Raw genomic sequence first — 17,761 nt, forward strand, 5'->3', positions numbered from 1 at the left:
CAGGAAGCAGAGTAAGAGAGTCTGGCCTGGCATGTGTTTTTGCAACCTCAAATCCCATACTCAGTGACACACCTGCTTCAATAATGCCATACCTCCTAATCTTTCCCAAATGCTAACAATACTCACTTCTATGAGCCAATGGGGTGCCATTTTAATTCACACTACCACAAAAAACAAATTAGATTAAAACTAGACTTGGACATATTCCGATTATTTTTTGAAATAATGACTGTGATCTCCTTTCATAGAAAACCTCTGACAGAAAATAAATTAGCATTTATCTAGAGAAATAACATAATAGTTCGGTAGAAATAATTGCAATAACACACCAGACAGGCTATTTTTTTTTTTTTTTTTGGTTTTTCAAGACAGGGTTTCTCTGTAGCTTTGGAGCCTGTCCTGGAACTAGCTATTTTAAACATTTCTTCCTGTAAATGAATTCCATGGTGACTTCAAGATTAAAATTTAATGCCAGATGGAGGTTCCCTCACGGTCCTGACTTTCTTTCACATGTTCTCTCTCCTTCTGCTCCTCATCAGGACCTTGGGAGCTCAGTCCGGTGCTCCAATGTGGGGCTCTGTCATTTTCTTCATCTATCGTCAGGTGGAGGTTCTATGGTGATATGCAAGAAATTCATCAGTATGGCTATAGGAACTGGCCTTTTCAGGTTCCCTCTCCTCAGCTGCCCAAGGAACTAACTGGGGGCGTCTCCCTGGAAACCTGGCAACCCCTCTAGGGTCAAGTCTCTTGACAACCCTCAGGTGGCTCCTTAAATTAAGATATATGCTTCCCTGCTCCCATATCCACCCTTCCTGTATCCCAAGCATCCCATTCCTCCGAGCTACCCCCATTCTCCCCTTCACACTTTTCTCTCCCCATCTTCCCTTGGCCCAGTCTTGCCCAACCCTCAAGTTCCCAATTTTGCCTGGCGATCTTGTCTACTTCCAATATCCAGGAGGATTACTATATCTTTTTTTGGGAGTTCACCTTCTTATTATCTTCTCAAGGATCCCAAATTTATAGGTTCGATGTCCTTTAATTATGGCTAGAAACCGATTATGAGTGAGTACATCCCATGTTCCTCTTTTTGGGTCTGGGTTACCTCACTCAGAATAGTGTTGGCGATAGATGAAGAAAATGACTGAGCCCCACATTGGAGCACTGGACTGAGCTCCCAAGGTCCTGATGAGGAGCAGAAGGAGAGAGAACATGAGAAAGAAAGTCAGGAACGTGAGGGGTGCGTTCACTCATGGAGACGGTGGGACAGAACTAAAGGGAGATCACCAACTCCAGTTGGAATGGGACTGATGGATCATGCGACCAAACCCGTCTCTCTGAATGTGGCCAACAGCGGGGGCTGACTGAGAAGCAAAGGACATTGGCGCTGGGCTCTGATTCTTCTGCATGGACGGGCTCTGTGGGAGCCTTCTCAGCTTGGTCGATCACCTTCCTGGACCTGGGGGGAGTTGGGAGGACCTTGGACTTAGCATAGAGTGGGGAACCCTGATGGCTCCTTGGCCTTGAGAGGGAGGGAGGGGAGGTATGGGTGGAGGGAAGGGGAGGGAAGGGGGAGAAGGAGGGGAGGGAAGGGGGAGGAGGAGGGGAGGGAGGGGGAAGGAGGAGGGGAGGAGATGGAAATTTTTAAATATAAAAACATAAACCATGAAAAAAAAAGATTAAAATTTAAGTTTTCCAGCTCTATCCTGCAAGGCTAGTTTTAAATATTGTTTTAATAATTAAAATACTCTTGTCACTAAAAAATCATTTTTTCAAGTCATTTTATTTACTCAGTTCAAAATGAGAATATTAGTAATTGAATGGATTTATATAAAATAACAATAGCTATCAAATGTAAAATATTTTTTGATCAACCATTTAAGTTCTTTAAATAAGTTCTCAAATGCACATTTTTTTCTATGCTGTGCTTTCTAAATATATTGCTAAAATTTTCCATTTCCCCCTTTAGGACAACATAGTGGACACTTTTTGGTTAGTTAGTTATGTTGTTCTTGTTGGTTGATAATCCACATATCTTATGTAATTATACCAAAGCCTCAGTTCTCAACCTGTGTGCCATGACCTCTTTGGGGGTTGCATATCAGATAGAATCTGAAGGATAAAAATAGGTAACAAAATTATAGAAGGTTCAGAGTCATAAATGCCTTGAATTATATTAAAAAATATTTCATTCTTGAATGTAATGACTGATATGTTAGTATGTATATGTTGTATTGTATATTTAGTAGTTCTATTCCCTTCTGTCATCCATCCAACTTTCTCTTAAAATTTTTCTTTCTATTTTTTGACACAGGGACACATGTGGCATATGCTAATCTCTAAAACTTTGCCAGCAAGATGTAGCACTCTCATCTCCATCACCACATCAGCCTTTACACTGCCATGCTCCGATGATGATGGACTTAACCTCTGAAACTGTAAGTGAACCATCTCAACTAAAGGTTATATATATATATATATATATATATATATATATATATATATATGAGTTGCAATAAAAACCTTAATAAGCCTAAGAGCTGGAATTATTGGTATGTTCTTTTATGTTTTCACTTTTTAAGTTATATCTATATATATGAATGTTTATATAAACATAACATTATTCATATACAAAAATATAAGATTTATCATAATTTAATGAAAATATAGAATATAAATATAATATGTCATACTAAAGTTATATTTAATGTTTCATGCACAATGTATAACATACATTATATGATATATCATATACATTATGTATTATACATGAAATATGACATATATTAAGTGACACATATGATAAAGACACACAATACATGATATATAATAAGGAAGGAAGCTAATGGGAGGAGAAGGGTGTAGTGAGGAGCTGCGGGCTGCATTCCCGCTTCGCTCCTGGCCGCCTGGCTAGCTTATGCCCCAAAATAACAACACACAAACTGTTGTCATGTATTGATGCTATTCTACATGATAAAATTTTAATTATGTTTTGTTCATATTGGCAACAGAAACATAAAATGTTATTTTATATTTACAACATTTAAGTGTTTTTGAGACATGATCTTACTATATAGATTTAGTTATTCTTTTTTTTTTCTTTTTTTTTTTTTTCCTCATGGTTTATTTTTTTTTTATATTTAAAAAATTTCCATCTCCTTCCCTCCTCCTCCCCCTTCCCTCCCCTCCTTCTCCCCCTTCCCTCCCCTCCCCTCCACCCAAACCTCCCCTCCCTCCCTCTCAAGGCCAAGGAGCCATCAGGGTTCCCCACTCTATGCTAAGATCAGGGTCCTCCCAACTCCCCCCTGGACCAGGATGGTGATCGACCAAGCTGAGAAGGCTCCCACAGAGCCCGTCCATGCAGAAGACTCAGAGCCCAGAGCCATTGTCCTTTGCTTCTCAGTCAGCCCCCGCTGTTGGCCACATTCAGAGAGACGGGTTTGGTCGCATGATCCATCAGTCCCATTCCAACTGGAGTTGGTGATCTCCCATTAGTTCTGTCCCACCGTCTCCATGAGTGAACGCACCCCTCTCGTTCCTGACTTTCTCCCTCATGTTCTCGCTCCTTCTGCTCGATATTTGTTAACTAAAAATAAAGACATTTGTAACTACAATACTCAAGAGGAAGAGGCAGCTCTACAAAGGAAGTTTTAAGGCAATCTATTCTATAAAGTGACTTCAAGAATAACTAAAACTAGTTATCTGCCTCTTCCTCTTGAGTATTGTAGTTACAAATGTCTTTATTTTTAGTTAACAAATATCATATGTATTTGTCATTTATAATCTGTTTTACCTTCCCATACATCTTCAAGCAATATCAACTACTAGAGATATTTTTCATTCAAACAACTATAGACACTTTGCAAATTTTTAAATCAGTTATTTTTCTGCTAGTGAGGTGTTTGATGTCCTAGATGTTAGATGTCTTAGATGTTAACCTTTTCTAAGACATGTGATTTCAAAATAGTCCTTCATGTTTCACAGGCTATCTCATTACTCTGTTATGTCTGGTTATGTATCTGTGCATTTAGACCCTTTGAAAAAGTTTTTTCAGGATTTATGTGGAAGTATATGGCCCTGGATGTTGGAAGCCATCTTAGGCAGATATTTCTCTGTCCTGTCAGCTCCCAAATCATGACAGAATTTTTGACTCACCAAGATAGGATAAATAATGGAGTATTTTCTCTAAAATTGCAAAACAAAAATGGATTGCACATTGCAAATATAATTCTTACCAGATAATTGTTCTTATTATATATAGTTTTACTGTAATTGTTCTTATCATACATAGTTTTAGTGTATTAAAGTTAAACCCTTTTCGTTTTATTTAGACAAAAGAGGAAATGTTGTAGAATAATCTCTGTTGACTATTCACTTGGCTATTCAGAAGCTTTTAAACTTTATTTAATCTCGTTTATTTTTGCTTTAGTTTCTTTCCTATGCTTCTCAGTCCCATTCAAACAATAAAAATTACTACCTATATGTGCTGGCTAATCTTATATCAACATGACACACAAGCTAGAGTTATCAGAAAGAAGAAATTTGCATCAAAAATCCAAAATCAATATCAATGTAAAATATCCTGAGGTTAATAGCCATTTTTCGAATTAAAGTAGATTCAATAATCTGCCCTTTTACCTTATCATTTCTATATTATATTCTCTTTTCTTTTAGAAAGAGAACATTAAATTTAACTTTTTTTTTCTAGCTTTTTGTCTGACTAGGACCAATAACAACTTTTAAGCAACCTCCTTTCAAAGATGACAAAATTCCATAATCAGTATTTTGGGAATGTAGGCATGGTTCTCTAGACAACTTCTTGTTGTTTGGAGGTACTGGTAATTTTTGGACACTGAGATGTAGTCTTGGATGTAGTATTCTGTGAGGCTGGATCATCTCAGAGAGCAGCCTGGAAGTGATACTAGACGTTTGATCACCTAAGCCACCTGTTTTCACTGGTGTCCGTTCCCCTTGTTCTGAAAATATATAAACTTTTAAAGGTAACATAGATTACAAGTATGGAATATGTGGTGTGTATTAATCAATTAAAGATGATTTTTGTTTTACATATGAGCAGGTTAAATATATGTCATGTGTGTTATAGTTCTTCTAGGTTGTAGCTAGAATTTTCAGGGGGTGTTTCTTGAACAAACCTGATGATCTTAACTTTGAAAAAATATGTAGCCTTTTATTTTCTGTAGATATAAGAGCAGAACCTCCTTCCCAATGTAATATATCTTTTGACTTACATTTTGAAGTCAAGACAGTTTTTAAAATATTTTAGTAGTTTTATTTCAGTAGAATTTATAATCAAATATCTCTTAGCAGCTATTGTTCCTTCCTCAGTAGTCAAAAAGTTCAAAGACAACACAATAACATACAGTATTCAGACTCTCTGTTTATTTTCCATCTTTATGTGGGTTATTTTAAACATCACTTAACTTAACTTCCTTCTTAAGGACTTTATTATTTTAAAACTATATATATATATATATATATATATATATATATATATATATATATATATAACTTTCTATAACTTTTGTTTTTTTCTCCCAAGCATATTTGTATTTTTACACACAATGTAACTTGTTTATAGTTTTTTTTCATTTGAATCTGTATTTCCTGGGTATCTGTATTTTTTTTTTCTGTCTTCATGAGTAAAAACTCTAAAACTGCCATGCGTGGCTGGGAAACATGTTTTTGTACCATGGCCTGAGTGAGAGACTGAAGGAACCCACCTCATAGCTTAGCTCATGCTGTGCTTGCAGTTGCTAGGAGATGCATCTCTGTAACACAGCAGGCATGAAAGGCACAAGATTAGGAAATTAAATTCATTAAAGGGGAGGAGTAATTAGATCATTAATACCCAGGGGTAAGAAGCTATGGTGAATATTTTCTGTACATACTATCAACGTTAGCACTTGGATTTTACTAAGTGTACTGATTAGTCACTATCAAATTGAGGCAAATTAGAATCACCTGGGAAGAATGACCTCAACTGAAGAATTCCCTCTATCAGATGGACCTCTGGTATTGTCTGTGGGAACATTTTCTTCATTGATAATTAAGGTAGGAGGATTCAGCCCACTGTGGGCAGTGGCAATTTTCTCTAAGCAACCAAGTCAGGGATGTATAAGAAAGGTAGCTGAGCAAACCAGAGGAGGCAGTTTGGTAAACAGCATTCCTTTATGGTCTGTAATTCAGTTCCTGTCTCCAAATTTCTGCCTTGGCTTTCCTTGATGATAGACTATAAACTGTAAGGTGAAATAAACCTTTTCCTCCCCTAGATTACTTTTAGCTAGTGTTATATCACAGTAACAGAAAGTAAACTAGGATACTGGGGCTGTCCAGTTACAGGGTCTGAGACAAAGTCTAAAGTCCTGTTCTCATTTACCTCTTCTTCCTGTATATAAAACCTCTCCACAGTATGCTATGGGGTTGAGGAAAGCAGATACTAGTGATTTTCATACTAGTGATTTTCAATAGCCTTTACTATTTGCTTGGGATGAATCTTTTCATATTTCTGTGCTGTATTCAGGTGGTAGAATCTCTTGGTTTCTCTTCCTTAACTCTTGTAAAGTTTGTTTTATATGTGAATAATTGTTTGAATGTATGTTTCTGTGGGAGCATGAACTTTGAAGAATCTTTTTCTTTGTTTTATTAATACTGGTCACTATCGAATTAACTTTTGCATGCTGTTTTGCATAAGTAAATCACATTCCATATAAATTGAAAAAGTTTGTCAGTATTGTACCTTAATATCTATGTCATAATATTCCCAGAGTCCTCATAGGGTGGCTCCAACGTGTTGAAACTCCAGTTCTAGGGCATCTGTTGCCCTCTTGTGGCTTATGTAGGAAACTGCACTCATGTGAACATTTCCCCGGCAGAGACATACATGAATACACATAATAAAGGTATTTTAAAAGTAACCACTTTCTATATTAATTGAAAATATTGCTTAAGTAGATAATGACACAGTATTGACAGTGTTCTCAGTATCTATATAGAATAGCTAACAACTGCCTAAAACTCCAGCTCCAGGGGAATTCATCGCCCTCTTGTTGCCACTGAGTTCCTGAACTCAGAAGCACAATCACCCACATCGACACATATGCATCCATGTAATAAATATGGTCTTTTTAAAAAACAATAAATCACTTCCCATATTCAATGGAAATATTTTTCATGTAGATATTAACACTTGATATTGGCAACAATTCCCAGGGCCCACAAAAGTTGGATCACAACTACCCTAAAGCTCCAGCCCTACAGCATTTATCACTCTCTCGTGGTCTCTGTTAGCAACTATACTTAAAGGCACATTAACCCTCACAGACACATATGCATTCACATAATAAATGATTTAAAAAGAATAAATCATTTACATATTAATTGAGAAAATTTTTCATACAGATAACCCGGTATTGGCAATGTTCCCAGCATTCACATAGGACTTCTTATAACTTCTTGAAACTGCATTCCATGGAATCTGTTTCCCTCTGTGGCCATTGTGGGCAATGATACTCACATGCACATTCCCCCCATAGAAATATATATATATATATATATATATATATATATATATATATATATGGAACTAAAGAAGTCATTTTCATATGTTTGTGCTTTGAGTAAGAAATGTTCTCCAAAATTTTGGACATTTGAATACTTGGTCCCCAGCTGGTAGCAGAGTTTGAGAGGTTTAGGTGGTATGGCCTTGCTAGAGGAAGAATGCCACTGGGGTCAGGCTTTGAAAGAAAAAACCCTCACATATTTCCAGCTTGTTCTCTGCTTCATGTTTGAGGTTCAAGAAGTGAACTCTCAGCTCCCTATTTCTGTTAGCATGTCTGCTACTTGCTGCTCTGCTGTTGCCACTATTATGATCTTTAACCCTCTGTAACCTTTAGCAAAAACAAAGCCTTTCTCCTATAGCTTGCCTTTGCATGGTGTTTTATCACAGCAACAGAAAAGTGACTAATATAAAAGTTAGGACCAGAGAACAAACCCTTGCTTTGAAGAAGCAGACCATGTAGTTTGGGGTGGAATGTGAAGGACTTTTGAACTTAGAACTAGAAAGACAATTGAATGCCATAAGCAGAGGTCAGGGGACTAATTCAGTAGGAGCTGGAGAGACAATAGTTCTGACAGCAATGCAAACTGGAGGCTCAACTCAATAGGTTTCTGAAAGGAACATATTAGCAACTGTGGTAGGGACAATTCTTGTGACATTGTAGCAAAGAATCTGGCTGCTTTCTGCCTTTGTCCTAAAAACTTGTCTGAGACTGAACTAAAAAGTAACCAAGCTAGGCATAGTAGAACATTCTTTGTGATTGGCACTCAGAAGTCAGAAGCAGGAAAATCTCTGAGTTTGATGAACTCAAAGTCATCTGGTGTCCTCTTGTGACTACTGTAGGCAACTATACTCACATGCAAATAGACACATAGACATGCAGACACACTTATGCATAAAGACTAGTAATTAAACTTTCATACTTATTGTGAATGGTTTTCAGTTAATAATAACAGAGAATATTAGTAAAGGTTCTAGTGCACATATAAGGTGTATCACAAGTGTCTGAAACTCCAGCTCCACGGTGACCTGTCACCATCTTGTGGCTTCCCTGGTCCACTACCCTTACATGAATGTAATACCCTTACATGAATGTCCACACATGTACATGTACATATCAAATATGTTTAAAAACCTAGATAATACTGACAATGTTCTCAAAACCTTTGTTCGGTGGCTCACAATTGCCAGAATTCCAACACCTGAGGTGTCAGTTGCACTCTTGTGGCCTGTAGGGGTAATTGCACTCACATGTAAATGGCTCCACACAATCATGCTTACATATAATTCTATATTAAAAAACAACTAAATAATTTTAAATAGTCATCGTGAATGCTTTTGAAAAAAAGCACAGAATATTGGAAGGGTTTTGAGTAGCATTAACAGTGAGTCATAACTGACTGAAACACCAGCCCCGGGAGGTCTGTCTCCATCTTGTGGCTTTTGTGTGCAAGTATACTCACATGAATAATTTCCCATGCAGACAGACATGCATACACACACACACACACACACACACACACACACACACATATCTGTACAATAAATAACCTCTTCCAAAACCCCAGGCAAACTGTCTTCATCTTGTGCCTTTGTCTGCAAGTACACTCTCATGAATAATTTCCCATGGAGACACATGTGCATACACACACACACACACACACACACACACACACACACACAAAACCTGTACAATAAATAACCTTCCAATTTCACAGGGAATATCTTATGCAGATTTTAATGAAGACTATTGACAATATTCTTAACAGCTCCATTGGCTCCGTTTTGAACTCTATGGATATTTGTACATTCCAACAAACAGATCTTACATGTATATACACAAATTAGTATATCTCTTGTAAGCTTCAACAGTTTTTCAGTTTTTTTCATTTTATTCTTTCTAAATTTTAACTACCTCTAACAGTCAACAATTATTTCATGGGCATTGATGCTATGTTGTTGATATGCAGTGACTTGACGCTTGTATCCTCAATTTATCATTAATCCATAGAATTTCACATACGATTCCTTGAAGCTTGTATCCTCAATTTATCATTAATCCATAGAATTTCACATACGATTCCTTGTTAAATTTTAAAATGAGAAGCAGTATTTTAGCAAAGTGGGCTTTACTATTTTTCAATGGCATTTTTCCCTGAGTAAAGTAAAGTATATGTGTGTTTATAAAATGGAATTTGTAGAGCCAATGTTGCTCACCTTCCTAGACCTGGATGGAGTGGGGAGGACCTTGGACTTCCCGCAGGGCAAGGAACCCTGACTGCTCTTTGGACTGGAGAGGGAAGGGGGAGAGTGGGGGGAGGGGGAGGAAAATGGGAGGAGTGGAGGAGGTGTAAATTTTTAATAAAATGGAATTTGTAGAGTTGATGACTTATTCAACTTATAGTTAGCTTTTTAGTACACACAAACACACCATGCCTAAAGTAGATCAATAAAGAAAAATAATATCACCACTGTGACATTTGGTTCATCTGATTTGATTTGGCTTATTTCCCTGAAAGAGATGACAACTGGGAACTGATTCTTTTATATTTGTTTTAGATACATTAGAAGACCAATTATGGATGTTTGTACAACATTTAAAAATTTTATTTATAAGTTTCCTTTTTATTTTATAAACTTATTTTGCTTTGTGTTTTTATAGATGTGTTTGGCCAGTACTAATGAAATTTGAAATTACAGTTTAAAGAACCCAAACTTTGCTTGCATTGAAGCTTAATGAGTTCTTGAGTGAATAATTTAATTTCTAAAATCTCAACTAACATTATTGTCAAAATGAGTGTAATTAGTTTCTCATCAACATATATATATATATATATATATATATATATATATATATATATATATATATGCAATGCTTCAAAGGAGAGATTGTAACTAATTATCCAACACTGAATGATAAATGTCTCCTTCCTAGAACATGTTTAGTATCCTTTAGTTTTTCCTTTCTTTTCACTATATCTAACAATGAGCTTTTAGTCTTAATTCATACATAACAATTATGTTTTATTATCATATAAAAATCACTAACATTCCCTGAGTTGAACTTGGTAACCAAATGGAATGTGTTTTAATCTTAAGTATATATTTCAAAAGGTTCCTTCTCCAAAGGTTGTATTATGATGTTTTTGTTTCACAGATTAAGTTCCTCTATTGGTAATTTATAAGGTGTGTCTTATCTAGTGTTCTATTGCTGTGAAGCCAAGATCTCCTGAGTAAATTGGGAGCAGGGGTGTCATGGAAGAGGGTAGAAGGGGAGAGGGGACTAAGGGAGAGGAGCAGAGAAAAAATATATTGTTCAATAAAATCAATTTTAAAAAGAGACAACATGACAGCAAATTCTTGTAAAAGAAAACATTTAATTAGGAGCCCACTTACAGTTTCAGAGGGTTAGTCCACAATCATCATGGCAGGAAGAAGACAGGCATGACTCTGGAGCAGTGGTTGCTAGCTTTATATCCTTATCCACAGGCAGAGAGAGAGAAATCCTGGTTCTGGTATGGGTTTTTAAACTTCAACAACCCTCCTCCAAACAATTCTAATCCCCAGTGAGGAGGCTATTCTTACTCAAACCACAATATGATACAATTCCCTAAGGGCCAATGTTTACTAAGGTATAGAATTTATTTTGATATGTCCAGATATTTTTGTTTTAGTTTCCTTTTTGTTTTTTTTCATTAAAAAAACTAAAATGAGGCAAATAATTGTTCATGATTATGTTTTATGTTATTTAAGTCATTTAAAATACTCATTTTTTCATGTAATATTAATATTCTATACTTTTTTCCTATAAGGAACTATTTATTACATACTATTTTATAAGTATTAAAACACATTGAACTAAAAGTTTACACATGCTTTAAATATGCATATGTGTTCAATAGAATTATTTCTTGGTGTACTCTTCCATTTTCTTAGCTTACTATCTTACATATTACCATGTTTCACTTGTATTACAGAATGAATTCATTGACTGTTAGCCAAGGTTCCTAGCAATCTCAATTTCCAGACATTTGCTAAATTTACCTATTCTCTGTGCACTTGAGAATCATCTTAGTTAAAAAGTATTTGTGCTGTGATAAACTAGTACATGCTTCTAAAGATATATTTGCAGAACAAATTTGGCATCAGGAGTAAGGAGTAACTAATGATGTACACAGAATTTTGTTATGAACTTGTGGTTTCTTAACTATACCATGACAGATGGTTCTCTTTAGGGATTGGTGGGATGGAATCATTTGAAGAGTAAAAAGAAAACCACTGAGACATGAAGACATTACATGTCCAGGGGGTCTGGGAAATTTATTTATCCCACTTATTCTGTTCCAGCCAAAAAAAAAAATAATGGGGATAATTCTGGAAAGACAATTGGATGCCAGATGGCCAAATATCTTCGAATATCTTGAATTTTGGCTATTAAGTTTGTATTTTTGTGTGTGTGTATGTTTAACTTTTTGTGATTCAGATTTATAATGTATGTTTATAGTTACTGGTACAAGTGTTAGGCTTCAGAAAGGTTCCAAAGCAAAGAATATTTTTTATTCCTTAAATGTTTAATAAATTTATAGACTGCATATTGATCATATCTTTCCATCACTAACAAACTCCAATACCCCTAACTGACCTACCCTATTTTTTTCTGTGAACTTCATGGCCTCTTTTCATTTATTTTTGTTTTGGTTATTAACAACCCACAGTCCTATGAATACTGCTAACCTCAGGAAACCTCCTATTTGTGTTTAGCCAGAAAGTTAAAGTTTAATTGAGAATCTAAGATTTATTATTTGAAATCAACATGTTCAAAAATGTCTACTAATGATTTCTTAATCCAAGACCAGAAAGGTTCGTCAACTGAAATTTTCATCTTTGTACTACTAGGATTAATGTGAATTTACTATTTCCTTGCATTTGATTTATTAAACAATGTCATGGATATTTTTTAACACTCACGGAAAGGAAGATACTAATATATGAAATCATGGCCATCAAGAATATTAAAATGACAATTGAAATGTAAAATATTTTAAATAGCTCCAGTATAGAGAAAGAGCATAGAATCTGAATATAAATTTAGGCTAAAGCTCTTAATTTATTTCTTCCCAAGATAACCACAATTAAATATTTTTCAGAAACTCATGCTAGTCTAAGATTAAGAAATTTAATTATATCTATTTAATTTGGTCTTTTGAGTGATATTATTCATGTTGTTTAATTTTTAAGTAGAACACAAACAGGCCAAATAAACTCAATTGTATGTATTATTAGTATTATTCATTTAATCATTGAAACACAAAATTTATATTCATTCACTAAAAATGTAAATGAAATCAACTCAATAATTAACTTGAGAACTCACACATTATAAGAAATAGCTAACAACAAAAGAATCCTGTACAATAAAAAAATTTCTGGAGACATCACAATCCTTGACTTCAAACTCTACTACAGAGTTACAGTACTGAAAATTTTGAAACAACCTTCCTCAATACCCAGTAATACCACTTTTGCGTATATATCCAAAGGATTCTCAACCATGCCACAAGGACATGTGCTCATCTATGTTCATAGCAGCATTGTTTGTCATAGCCAGAACCTGGGAACAACCTAAATGCCTCTCCACCAAAAAATGGATCAGGAAAATGTGGTACATTTACACAATGGATTATTACACAACAAAAAAAAAAAATAATGACATCTTGAAATTTGCAGGCAAATTGATGGATCTAGAAAACATCATTTTGAATGAGGTAACCCAGACCCAGAAAGTCAATTATCATATGTACTCACTCACAAGAAAACCAGCCTACAATTCACAATCCCAGAGAAACTAGACAACAATGAGGACTCTAAGAAAGACGTACATGGATCTAATCTACATGGGAAGTAAGTAGAAAATGACAAGATCTCCTGAGTTAATTGGGCAGGTGGGGTCCCTAGGAGAGGGTTGAAGGGGAGGGGAGAGGCAAGGAGGGGAGCAGAAAAAAATGTAGAGCTCAATAAAAATCAATTTAATAAAAAGAAGTGGACAATGAAATAACAAAATACATTCATGACCGCTGATAGTGTTTTAAGTGTGTAAGCCACATTAGTTCTTAGTGAATGGGATCTCATTATATTGCAATAGTAAAGTGTTTATTTTTTATTAAACTCCTAGTTCCTATAACAATTAATTATAAATTTTCTTCAGAAATTAGCATGAATTCTGTATAAAGGCGTGTAGCAAACATATTTTAAAAAGCAATTCTCCTGACTAGACGGTAAAATGCCAATTAACCCAATTAAAAATTGGGGCACGGAACTGAACAGAGAATTCTCAACAGAAGAAGTTCGAATGGCCAAAAGACACTTAAGGTCATGCTCAACCTCCCTAGCTATCAGGGAAATGCAAATCAAAACAACTTTGAGATATCATCTTACACCTGTCAGATTGGCTAAAATCCAAAACACCAATAATAACCTTTGCTGGAGAGGTTGTGGGGTAAGGGGTACACTCATCCATTGCTGGTGGGAATGCACACTTGTGCAACCACTTTGGAAAGCAGTGTGGCGGTTTCTCAGGAAATTCGGGATCAACCTACCCCAGGACCCAGCAATTCCACTATTGGGAATCTACCCAAGAGATACCCAATCATACAACAAAAGCATATGCTCATCTATGTTCATAGCAGCATTATTTGTAATAGCCAGATCCTGGAAACAACCTAGATGCCCTTCAGTGGAAGAATGGATGAAGAAACTGTGGAATATATACATGCTAGAATACTACTCAGCGGTAAAAAACAATGACATCTTGAATTTTGCAGGCAAATGGATGGAAATAGAAAACACTATTCTGAGTGAGGTAACCCAGACCCAAAAAGATGAACATGGGATGTACTCACTCATAATCGGTTTCTAGCCATAATTAAAGGACATTGAGCCTATAAATTTGGGATCCTTGAGAAGATAATAAGAAGGTGAACTCCCAAAAAAAGATATAGTAATCCTCCTGGATATTGGAAGTAGACACGATCGCCAGGCAAAATTGGGAACTTGAGGGTTGGGCGAGACTGGGCCAAGGGAAGATGGGGAGAGAAAAATGTGAAGGGGAGAATGGGGGGAGCTCGGAGGAATGGGATGCTTGGGATATAGGAAGGGTGGATATGGGAGCAGGGAAGCATATATCTTAATTTAAGGAGCTACCTGAGGGTTGTCAAGAGACTTGACCCTAGAGGGGTTGCCAGGTTTCCAGGGAGACGCCCCCAGTTAGTTCCTTGGGCAGCTGAGGAGAGGGAGCCTGAAAAGGCCAGTTCCTATAGCCATACTGATGAATTTCTTGCATATCACCATAGAACCTCCACCTGACGATAGATGAAGAAAATGACAGAGCCCCACATTGGAGCACCGGACTGAGCTCCCAAGGTCCTGATGAGGAGCAGAAGGAGGGAGAACATGAGAAAGAAAGTCAGGACCGTGAGGGAACCTCCAGCTGGCGACAGATGGGGAAGGTGACTGAGCCCCACATTGGAGCACTGGACTGAGCTCCCAAGGTCCTGATGAGGAGCAGAAGGAGCGAGAACATGAGGGAGAAAGTCAGGAACGTGAGGGGTGCGTTCACTCATGGAGACGGTGGGACAGAACTAAAGGGAGATCACCAACTCCAGTTGGAATGGGACTGATGGATCATGCGACCAAACCCGTCTCTCTGAATGTGGCCAACAGCGGGGGCTGACTGAGAAGCAAAGGACATTGGCGCTGGGCTCTGATTCTTCTGCATGGACGGGCTCTGTGGGAGCCTTCTCAGCTTGGTCGATCACCTTCCTGGACCTGGGGGGAGTTGGGAGGACCTTGGACTTAGCATAGAGTGGGGAACCCTGATGGCTCCTTGGCCTTGAGAGGGAGGGAGGGGAGGTATGGGTGGAGGGAAGGGGAGGGAAGGGGAAGAAGGAGGGGCAGGAAGGAGGGAGGAGGAGCGGAGGGAGGGGGAGGAGGAGGGAAGGAGATGGAAATTTTTAAATATAAAAAAAAATAAACCATGAGAAGAAAAAAAAAAGCAATTCTCCTGATGGCATCAGTTTTCTAAGTTTAATATTTAATTGTTTCACCTATGTGAAGGTGTCTATTAAATACTTCATCATTATTTTTTCTTAAGTTCAGATATTAATACAAAAATATATGGGAGTCACCAAATATATGATAATGTGCTGGATAAATAGGTGAGAAAGATAAGTTAAATATGATTGCTAGATTTTGGTTTGCAAAATGGAATGACTTCTTGACTGTAAATCACAGGAATAATAGAGAGTATAAAAGATAAAGACAGAGATTTGTGTTAAAACAAATTCTCAAATTAGTCCCTTTACATATGACTTTGAAATATCTCCTTTCCTAATAAGTAGAAATGGCAGGAATATCACTCAGTGTCAAAATGTCCTATTTATAAGAAATGTCTATGATAAGGGGATGTATTTGGTAGTCAATGGTATTTTAATTGCCAATTAAAAGCATGGGGATAAATCAGAATTGTTTTTAAATGACTGAAGTGAAGAGGGAAAGGTGGTTCAGCAGTTGAGAGTGCTTGCTCGAGTAATCCCCTATGCAAACATGAGGACCAGATTTTATGTCACAGAACCCAGGTAACAACTCCAGCATGCTCCTGAACAAGCCTCTAACTCCATCACTAAGAGGCGTGGAGATGAGGAGGCTTTCTGGAGCTTGCTGACCACAAGTCTACACCCCCATGCCCAAATGGAAGCTCTTGACTCATGCAGAACCCCTTGTTGAAAAGGAACACAGTGAAGATGAGCTACTAAGGCTGCCAAACACCCTTCTCTGGCTTCTCACTGTATGTAGATACAGACACAACCACTTGCACATACATATATTTGTATACTACTCACACATAACACACACATACACAAACTGTAATATGATGAGGAAAAACTGATGTCTTAGAATTGAGTCATGTAATATTCATTGTCCTAGTAAGGAGAGTTGATATTGAAAATGAGACATAGGAAAGACAGTTAACATAAAGGTGAAAAATAATTCAATGTGTTACTAAGAGTAAGATAAGTATTTGCATATAATAATGATAATTAACATTTATTGAATGATTAATATTGTCTAGCACTAAGTACTTAACAACAATTGAAACACCACAAGGATAAGTATTATTATTTCCCAGTATAGATAGAAAAACAGACATTGAAAAGGTAAGAAGTGCACTCAAATTAACACAAGTAGTAATTATTGTTTATGGGATCAGAATCAATGCAATATGTATACAAAGACTGTATCCTTAGAATATGTAGTACATTTCATTTATATGCTCTGAAGAATGCTTATTGAATTTTCTCTTATCCTCACACTACAAACAAGGATTTGTTGATGCAGAAAGGATCAAATGTTTGTTTATTTCTGGAAAAGCATTTGGAGTTTTATCGTATGATACAATGAAATGATTCTGACTTCCCTGGAGCCCATGAATTGGGTAAATTAGGCAAGAAGACTTGAGTGACAAGGAAGCAAAGTAAATGTTATCATAACAGTGACATTGGTTAGATGTGACAGTGTGTAGAAAAACTGTAATTCATTATTCTGATAGGGAGCTAGACTTCCTGAGATCTTGGCTTAGGAACTTTAAGTGAAGTTAACCCTATCCTCATCTCCACTGGGGCTGCATAAACCAAGCAGATGAAAAAAATGCCATGTTCAACTACTCAAGAGATTGACTGACATTAACTTCCTTAATTTATAAAATCCATTAGTGAAGAAAATCTTTCTAAATTGTACTCCAGTCTGTTGATTTTCTGCTGTTATCCTCCCAATCTGAAGAAATCACATAGTTATTCTTCTAAAATAAAATGACATGTTGAAGTATGAAGCTAAAATGATCATAGAATTTGTCATGGATTTCAGATGATCTTTGGGGGATTTTAGGAAATGCTTATGTTATTTGAATTAGGAAAGCATTTCATATTCAGACATTGCTTGTTTTTCATATGCTGGGGGATCTTCAATACCACTCTGAAGGTAAATATCTTCTTAGAAGTATTTAACTGCACTAGAAAATATATTATTCTCAAAATTACAGTTTATTTCAGAAAATAGAAACAAAGTAGAATAAATAAAGGGAGAAGGTATAGAGGAAGGATTTCTGGGGAACACAGATATGTTCCCACTTATCCT

The sequence above is a fragment of the Arvicola amphibius genome, chromosome X (assembly GCF_903992535.2).
Source record: "Arvicola amphibius chromosome X, mArvAmp1.2, whole genome shotgun sequence".
NCBI lineage: Eukaryota > Metazoa > Chordata > Mammalia > Rodentia > Cricetidae > Arvicola > Arvicola amphibius.